General features: G+C 35.4%; 1 protein-coding gene across 4 annotated transcripts in view; it reads left to right on the forward strand.

Moving 5' to 3' along the window:
- The window catches only part of LOC106466339 (centrosome-associated protein 350-like), a 136,819-nt gene that overhangs the window by 39,015 nt on the left and 88,600 nt on the right, over window positions 1-9,204 (forward strand). The window contains exon 1 of one of the 4 annotated variants that reach the window (XM_013926615.2): window positions 7,027-7,448. The exons of the other annotated variants lie outside the window; for them this stretch is intronic. The gene's annotated coding sequence lies outside the window, so the exon portion shown is untranslated. Of the gene's footprint in view, window positions 1-7,026; window positions 7,449-9,204 lie in introns of those variants that run through there. 4 annotated transcript variants of the gene reach the window in all.

Here is a 9,204-nt window from a genome sequence, read left to right on the forward strand (position 1 = left end):
AAGTAGGATTAAGTGTCATCAATAGTTGGCAGCGAAAAGAAAAAAATAACTTGGGTAAGTACTTAATTTCTTGTTTTTCATATTTATTCTTTATTTAATTAAATCACAATTATTTAATGCACTACTACAATTAGTATTAAAAGTAGGATTAAGTGTCATCAATAGTTGGCAGCGAAAAGAAAAAAATAACTTGGGTAAGTACTTAATTTCTTGTTTTTCATATTTATTCTTTATTTATTATTATAAAAATAACTAAAATCAAAAATACGCATCTTTTTAAGTTACTTAAGACTAGATTAGATAAAATAAGTAATAATAATAATAGAATTAAAATTGTTCACGAAGAACGCAAGCGAGCAGCTCATGGGTAATGTAATTCGATAACGTAATATGAGCTGCACGTTCCCCGAGTGATTTACAACTTATAATGGTGTCGGATGGCAGTTAGACACGGTTCAAAGGGAAATAAAACAATATAATTTGATTATAAATAGATGTATAATGTTACGAATTCAGAGCTACTTAGGATAAACTTAGTCATACTAGAAAGAAAAGAAGGTTAATTTAGGTTTATTTCGATTTTTCTTTTTGTGGTTACGAAGTCAGTCGAATTGACCAATCCCGTTTTGAGATTAGGCTTGAGAAAATAACATATAAACTATAAGGATTTAGTGAAAAAAACGTTTGAAATGCAATTAGGAGGTTTTAGGGATTACACAAAGGAAATTTTAGATTTTTGAGATGACGAAAAGTATTTTTAATTTTAACATGAAAATTACTTTGCACATGGACTTCAAAACAAATACTCAATATATTCATGGACAAAATTTAATTTTATTAAAAGTACTTTACTAAGAAATATCTCAAAGACTTGTAATATTAACTGAAATACTGCCAAATTTCATGAAGATATACCCAACATGTAGAGAGTTATAAGTATTAAATTTATGTCAACTTTAAATGAGTACAGAAGGTCACGTGACTCGGTCAAATCTTCCGAGCCTGTGTCAGAAGAGTTAAGCTGTTGATTTATTGCTCTTGATACCAACTTTCTCTGATGTCTTATTTCCTCCTGCTTCTTCTGTATGGTCACTGTCATTCGGATGTCTATGTTGTTGATACTTTTTGCACCATCTTACTCTACACTTGTATACTTCTCTACCTGGATCGGCCTTTCCTTCCTCAGACTTTTTCCACTCAGGAGGATATCCATCTTTTTTTTCCTATCTCCCTCCATTCTGTTTCTTACCTATTTGATTGTTCAGATCTGAATCGACTCCTGTGTTCTATTGAGGCTATTCGTTGTTACTTATCCCAGACATATTCCAGAGTCCATGCCATCATCATCATCTCCTACATTAGGACCACTTTACTTCTAGGGACCTCTCTCCTTCTATCATTGCTGAATGGGTCTGTCAACTCTTTTGGCTGGTTTAATTTTCCCTGGGTATGAATGCTCACAGGTTATTTCACATTTAATTGTATTCAGTTCTTCATCTTTTTCATTTTCTTGTTTCCCATTTTTTTCGACACTTGGACAGGATCCTTCAGGTGGACACATAGAAGACTCCACTCACATTTGTTACTCATTCTCTTCATCATCCAGCTGTTTCATTTCCCATAGGATTTCAACTTCCAGCTGTCGCCTTTCTTCAATTAACCTCACCGTCTTTAAGACTGGTATGTTTTTCTTTTTCCTTTCTCTCCTTTCTGTCAAACAGGATCCTACCAGGTGGTTGGTGTTGCCTCCCAAGGTATGATTATTTCCCCAAATCTGCATCAAGACAAATAATGGAAATGGTTTAGCCTATCTGCCTTGGTTCTGCCAGTGCCCATTGTGAGGTGAGGTGTTCTGCAAGACCACTTGAAGTATTCTCGTGATATACAAATTTACTCAAATGTCCAATCCAGCCATACCAGTTCTGTGGACTATCATTGAAAAAGTCAGCACCAGGTAAGTGACTGTCCACTTCTTTGGATTGTACTTGCTGGCTTTTAAAAATATGGTTTTGTGGTCACCCATTGCACTGGGACTTTCCAAAATGAATACTCTTCTCCTCTCTTTCAAGTGTAGTACGGGAAGCCCCCTTACCAATTATCAGTTCCTAACCATGCTGGTGTGATGGACCATAGGGAATCCTCAGTGGTTAGGCTTAGCACAATATGGTGAGAAGTAGGGTGGTGGAGACACTATCAGTGTAGTTTGGGTCCCCCTTATAGAGCTGCTATGCCTTCCTACTGCAGCCAGAGTCTGTCTAGTACAGTCAAGGTGAGTACACATTTTACTCTGTGATTGTGCCCTTATCACACTATACATGTTGGCTCACCAACAATTTTGTGTGCGAGTGTTCAGTTGGTTGTGATCACATTCTGCTCATCCCTGCAATACTTCATGCTGTTTTTCCTTTCCCTCCCTTTCTTCTCAGGTGAAGAGCATACCCTAATTAAAAAAAGGTTCAGTCTCCAATGGGTATGCCCCTATGGAGCCCCTGCTATCAGGTGTCACACACACTCCATGGCTTTGGGTGTTTTTTGAAGGGGAGCTCATCTATGTACATTCTTGCATAGGCTCTTCCACCACTTCAAAGGTGGGATTCTGTGTGATGTTATCCTCTTGGAAATTAATATTTTTCTAATCTCAAAACATATTTCTGATAGATACATCCTCACAGATTCCCACCCAACTTCCCCACTTCTGGTGCACCTTTTCTTTTTTTTTCTTGCTTCAACTAATTTATCATGAGTGCAAGTGCACAGGAAAAGTTACTGCACTTGGAGGTTGTGTTACCCTTCTATTGTCACAGTTTATGTTAAGAACTTGAATTTAGATGGGAGTTAACTCAAGGCTAGTGGAATGCAAGTCCCATAGGCAGACATGTGAGGGAAAATGTTAACTTTAGTACCAAGAATGTCATCAAGTTATTCTGTTTACTCATATGTTATCATTGTTTTGACATAGTCAGAATCTTTGTTTTTGTTTTGAATAGCTTTAATGCCTAAAATTCATTCAGATGGTAGTGTTTGATTATTTAAATGTTATCATTGTTTAGGCCTAGTCAGAATCATGGGTGCATATTTTAATACCCAGAACACTATCAAAGTAGTTCTGTTCAGTTTAAAGGTTATATGGCACATTTTAGATTGTTTTTGATTAATTTACTGAAGTTTCCATAAATCATAGTTTTATTTGTTGATAATCATCTTTCAATTCCAAGAGAAATTATTGTACAGCTTGACACAGAATATTTGTTATTGAAAATGGGACAAAGTCTAAACTTTTCATCACTGTAACTTGTCATTTATTCTCAGTTTTGTCTCAAAGTAGTGGTGGATTCATTGGCTGTTGATTAGTCCAATGCTGCCACTCAAGTTGAAGATATATATACATTACATTAAAGCAAAGAGCATCTAAGTAGCTACTAGCTCAAAATGCCTATTCTAAATGGTATTATTATTATTATGGCTAATATTGATTCACATTCTGGGTCGACAGAATGAATTAATAAGTTCAAAGGATTAATCCAATCTGAGTGTAATGAACTAATAAACTAGAAGGATTAGTCCAAGACTGAATGCAGTGAACTAATAAACTAGAAGGATTAGTCCAAGACTGAGTGGGATGAACTGATAAACTAGAAGGATTAGTCCAAGACTGAGTGTAGTGAACTAATAAACTAGAAGGATTAGTCCCTCTTATTAGTTCATCCCACTCAGTCTTGGACTAATCCTTTTAGTTTATTATTTCACTGCATTCAGTCTTGGACTAATCCTTCTAGTTTATCAGTTCATCCCACTCAGTCTTGGACTAATCCTTCTAGTTTATTAGTTTACTGCACTCAGTCTTCTAGAAGGATTAGCCCAAGACTGAGTGCAGTAAACTAATAAACTAGAAGGATTAGTCCAAGACTGAATGCAGTGAACTAATAAACTAGAAGGATTAGTCCAAGACTGAGTGTAGTGAACTAATAAACTAGAAGGATTAGTCCAAGACTGAGTGCAGTGAACTAATAAACTAGAAGGATTAGTCCAAGACTGAGTGCAGTGAACTAATAAACTTGAAGGATTAGTCCAAGACTGAGTGCAGTGAACTAATAAACTAGAAGGATTAGTCCAAGACTGAGTGCAGTGAACTAATAAACTTGAAGGATTAGTCCAAGACTGAGTGGGATGAACTGATAAACTAGAAGGATTAGTCCAAGACTAAGTGTAGTGAACTAATAAACTAGAAGGATTAGTCCAAGACTGAATGCAGTGAATAATAAACTAAAGGATTAGTCCAAGACTGAGTGGGATGAACTAATAAGCTAGAAGGATTAGCCCAAGACTGAGTGCAGTAAACTAATAAACTAGAAGGATTAGTCCAAGACTGAATGCAGTGAACTAATAAACTAAAAGGATTAGTCCAAGACTGAGTGTAGTGAACTAATAAACTAGAAGGATTAGTCCAAGACTGAGTGGGATGAACTGATAAACTAGAAGGATTAGTCCAAGACTGAATGTAGTGAACTAATAAACTAGAAGGATTAGTCCAAAACTGAGTGTAGTGAACTAATAAACTAGAAGGATTAGTCCAAGACTGAGTGCAGTGAACTAATAAACTAGATGTATTAGTCCAAGACTGAGTGCAGTGAACTAATAAACTAGAAAGATTAGTCCAAGACTGAGTGGGATGAACTGATAAACTAGGGCCCATAGGTATTTGACTCTGCCTCTGGTCTATGCTACATATGTGAGAGAGGGAAGAAGTGCCAGTGGTGAGTGAGCTCCATCAACATAAGTTGTGTCGCCAGTCAGTGACATGGCAAGCACTCATCAAGGGAATCAGCAATTGATGGAGCAGTTTAAAATTTCTCCTTTCCCGAAGCTGCTCTGTTGAGCTTAGACCCAAACAGAAGGTGCTTTTGGAGTTGTTTTGCCAGCAGGTGAGATGGTGGGCCCTTGTGCAGTAAATCAGTGATCTGTGGGGTAGTAGGGTGTTTCTCCATGAAATGAGGCACCCAGCTAACAACTGGAAATGCAACAAGTAGTCATGAGGGAAGGAGGAGGATGAAGTGTAGGGCAGAAAAGACCCTCCATCGGAAGGGCGGCAGCAGTGGGTCATGACTTTTCAGTCTGGGGTAGATCTACAGTCCATTAGGCAGAGATCTGCACTGAGGTGACACATGAACAGTTAGACCTGGTGAAAAACTGAGCCATCCACTAGACTAAGTTTAAAACCTGCAGAATGGTCCTTCTGAGCACTTGGGTGCTTTTTTAGATCATTTGCACCATTTGCAGAAGAAAGCATACTCTGCAATGGCATTGGAAGATTATTAAGACATCTTCATTGACAAGTTTGTGGAAGGACAACTGAGTGAGACAATAAGGCATTACTGTGAAGTTAGAGATATTTGTACCTACCTTCACAGAGACAGTATCTGTGGCAGTGAGGTTAGGTTAGGTTACCTCAGACATGTTACAGGAATGAAGTAAACCAATGAGAGTTGCATTTCTGGTACCTATGAGTATGATCCACCCTGCTTAAGCTAATGACTCCAATCAAATATGGACTCAGCTGGCTTCTCAATGTGTGGTGGCAAAGACAAGCTGATTTCCAGAAACCAAGCAGGACTACTAAGGCTATCCCCTGATGTTTATTACACTTAACCCTATGGAGACAGATATATTTTTCTGCGCATGTTACAAGGTTTTACGATCAATGTATGCCAATGAAATGAGAATTAAATTTTACATTATAGTTCAAAGTTTTATATTGTCTAAATTTTAATTCCTTTATTTAAAAAGAAACCTTAAAAAAATTTTTAAACTTTAGTTATTTTGTCACATGATACACAATTTCACAAAGTCTGAAATTCTCATTTCTGTAACTTGAATACTTCTACGTTTTACACCTTACTTCCGTGTATAGATAGAAACTATCTTAATTGCTCTGTTTATACATGCTTCTTTCAAGCTCCTTAGGGCACAGAAGCCACTCCCACTTTCTACACAAGTAGTAGTAGTGATTTCTCAGCCAATTATACTATGATGTTTATAACCAATAGAAGAGCAGATTTCAAAGTACAATTTCCCAAGTAGTAGTGATTTCTCAGCCAATTATACTATGATGTTTATAACCAATAGAAGAGCAGATTTCAAAGTACAATTTCCCAAGTAGTAGTGATTTCTCAGCCAATTATACTATGATGTTTATAACCAGTAGAAGAGCACATTTCAAAATACAATTTCCCAAACACAAACAATTCCATAGAGCGAAACTTCTCTTAGCATTGTTTCCACTTTTATCTTAGCTAGCACTTTAGCATTGTTTCTCACCTAGAAAAATGTTAGTTAGATAGACAAATTGTATTTAGGTTTTCGTTTTATATTTAAATATTTATATTTTATATGTTTTAAAATACATACTTGAAAGGATTAATAATTTTTTAAATATAAATCATCTTCTCCAGCAAGTGTGCCATTCTACTGATGGCTAAACATTTCTCAGCCCATCATATTGTAATAATGGCCGGGGATGCCCATGAACGTGTGTTGCAATGAAAAATAACACTAAAGGACAGGAATGGAAAATAAAACATTAAGAATAAATTATATGGGAAAATGTAAAGACATGCAATTAAGAATATAGCCAGAATAAGATGTTTCAAGATTATTTGCAAAAGTTAAAAGGTATGTACATATTTTTAATTTTATTGATAATAAATAGAGTTAGTGATATGTTAGAGAAAATAAACTATAAACATTTACCTTAAAACAACTTATGCTATTCATTTAGAAGGTGCTAGAAGTTATGCTGAAATTTGAAAACTATAAAATGGAAAATAGTATTTTTATACTTAACATGAAAATCACCTTGCATTAAAACAATTCAGAGTCTGAGTGCAAATAACTACATAAATAAATTTTATTGGAAATACTTGATAAAAATAATCTCATTCATGGTATATATATAATATTTGTTATCTTTAACAAAATCTTGCCAATTTTTATAAAGATATGTTAAGAAAGCTCAAAGTTATCTTAAATATTGTTGAACTGTGTATCATTCTTTATATAAGTTATGCTCATTGGGTATCGCACCATCTCCATAGAGTTAATGTTTCCACTTGAATGTTGCTTCAGAATGGAGGATCTCATCGTACTCTATGGTGTTGTGGGCTAAGGGATCATTTCTGCACAAACTGCATGTATCTTGTCACACAATAAGATTGACAGAGAACACAGCAGAATGTTTGTGCTGAAGGATGTGGTGGTCTTTCAAGGCTTGGTATATGCTTGCAGCAATGAACGTGGAGTTTTTTATTGAGCAGTTGCAAGGACCGTGGTGGTGTTAAAGAGTGTTAATATGTTTTTGTTGTTATTTCATGTATGTATTTTCATTTTAACACATATTTTCCTTCTCATTTCGTGTGACAGCCTAGTGTGTTAGACTGACCCTTCTAAAGGGGGTAAGTGATTTCTATGAAATGTTAGTGCTTTGTTTTTGTGAAGTTGCATTTACTTTTCTATATGTTAGTGTTGTTGGGCAAGTTGTTTTTATGGAACTAAAGTGAGTTATTATGATTTTGTGAGTGATTGATCAGCTTGTATTCTATAAATTCAACATCCACATACATATGATATACCAGTTGTGTGTGACTGACCAGCTTGTATTCTATAAATTCAACATCCACATATGTATGATATACCAGTTGTGTGTGACTGACCAGCTTGTATTCTATAGATTCAACATCCACTACGTATGATATACCAATTGTGGATGACTGACCAGCTTGTATTCTATAAATTCAACATCCACATACATATGGTATGCCAATTGTGTGTGACTGACCAGCTTGTATTCTATAAATTCAACATCCACATACATATGATATACCAGTTGTGTGTGACTGACCAGCTTGTATTCTATAGATTCAACATCAACTACGTATGATATACCAATTGTGTGTGACTGACCAACTTGTATTCTATAAATTCAACATCCACATACATATGATATACCAGTTGTGTGTGACTGACCAGCTTGTATTCTATAGATTCAACATCCACTACGTATGATATACCAATTGTGTGTGACTGACCAACTTGTATTCTATAGATTCAACATCCTCTACGTATGATATACCAATTGTGTGTGACTGACCAACTTGTATTCTATAGATTCAACATCTACTACGTATGATATACCAATTGTGGATGACTGACCAGCTTGTATTCTATAAATTCAACATCCACATACATATGATATACCAATTGTGTGTGACTGACCAGCTTGTATTCTATAAATTCAACATCCACATATGTATGATATACCAATTGTGTGTGACTGACCAGCTTGTATTCTATAAATTCAACATCCACATACATATGATATACCAATTGTGTGTGACTGACCAGCTTGTATTCTATAAATTCAGCATCCACATATGTATGATATACCAATTGTGTGTGACTGACCAGCTTGTATTCTATAAATTCAACATCCATATATGTATGATATACCAATTGTGTGTGACTGACCAGCTTGTATTCTATAAATTCAACAACCACATATGTATGATATACCAATTGTGTGTGACTGACCAGCTTGTATTCTATAAATTCACCATCCACATATGTATGATATACCAATTGTGGATGACTGACCAGCTTGTATTCTATAGATTCAACATCCACATACATATGATATACCAATTGTGGATGACTGACCAACTTGTATTCTATAAATTCAACATCCACATATGTATGATATACCAATTGTGTGTGACTGACCTAACTTGTGTTCTATACATTCTACATCCACATACATATGATATGCCAATTGTGGATGACTGACCAACTTCTATTCTATAGATTCAACATCCACTACGTATGATATACCAATCGTGGATGACTGACCAACTTGTATTCTATAGATTCAACATCCACATATGTATGATATACCAATTGTGGATGACTGACCAACTTGTATTCTATAAATTCAACATCCACATATGTATGATATACCAATTGTGTGTGTGACTGACCAACTTGTATTCTATAGATTCTATATCCACATACGTATGATATACCAATTGTGTGTGACTGACCAACTTGTATTCTATAGATTCTACATCCACATCCATATGATATACCAATTGTGTGTGACTGACCAACTTGTATTCTATAGATTCTACATCCACATACATATGATATGCCAATTGT

This window comes from Limulus polyphemus, unplaced genomic scaffold, assembly GCF_000517525.1.
Source record: "Limulus polyphemus unplaced genomic scaffold, Limulus_polyphemus-2.1.2 Scaffold2229, whole genome shotgun sequence".
In the NCBI taxonomy this organism is placed as follows: Eukaryota; Metazoa; Arthropoda; class Merostomata; order Xiphosura; family Limulidae; genus Limulus; species Limulus polyphemus.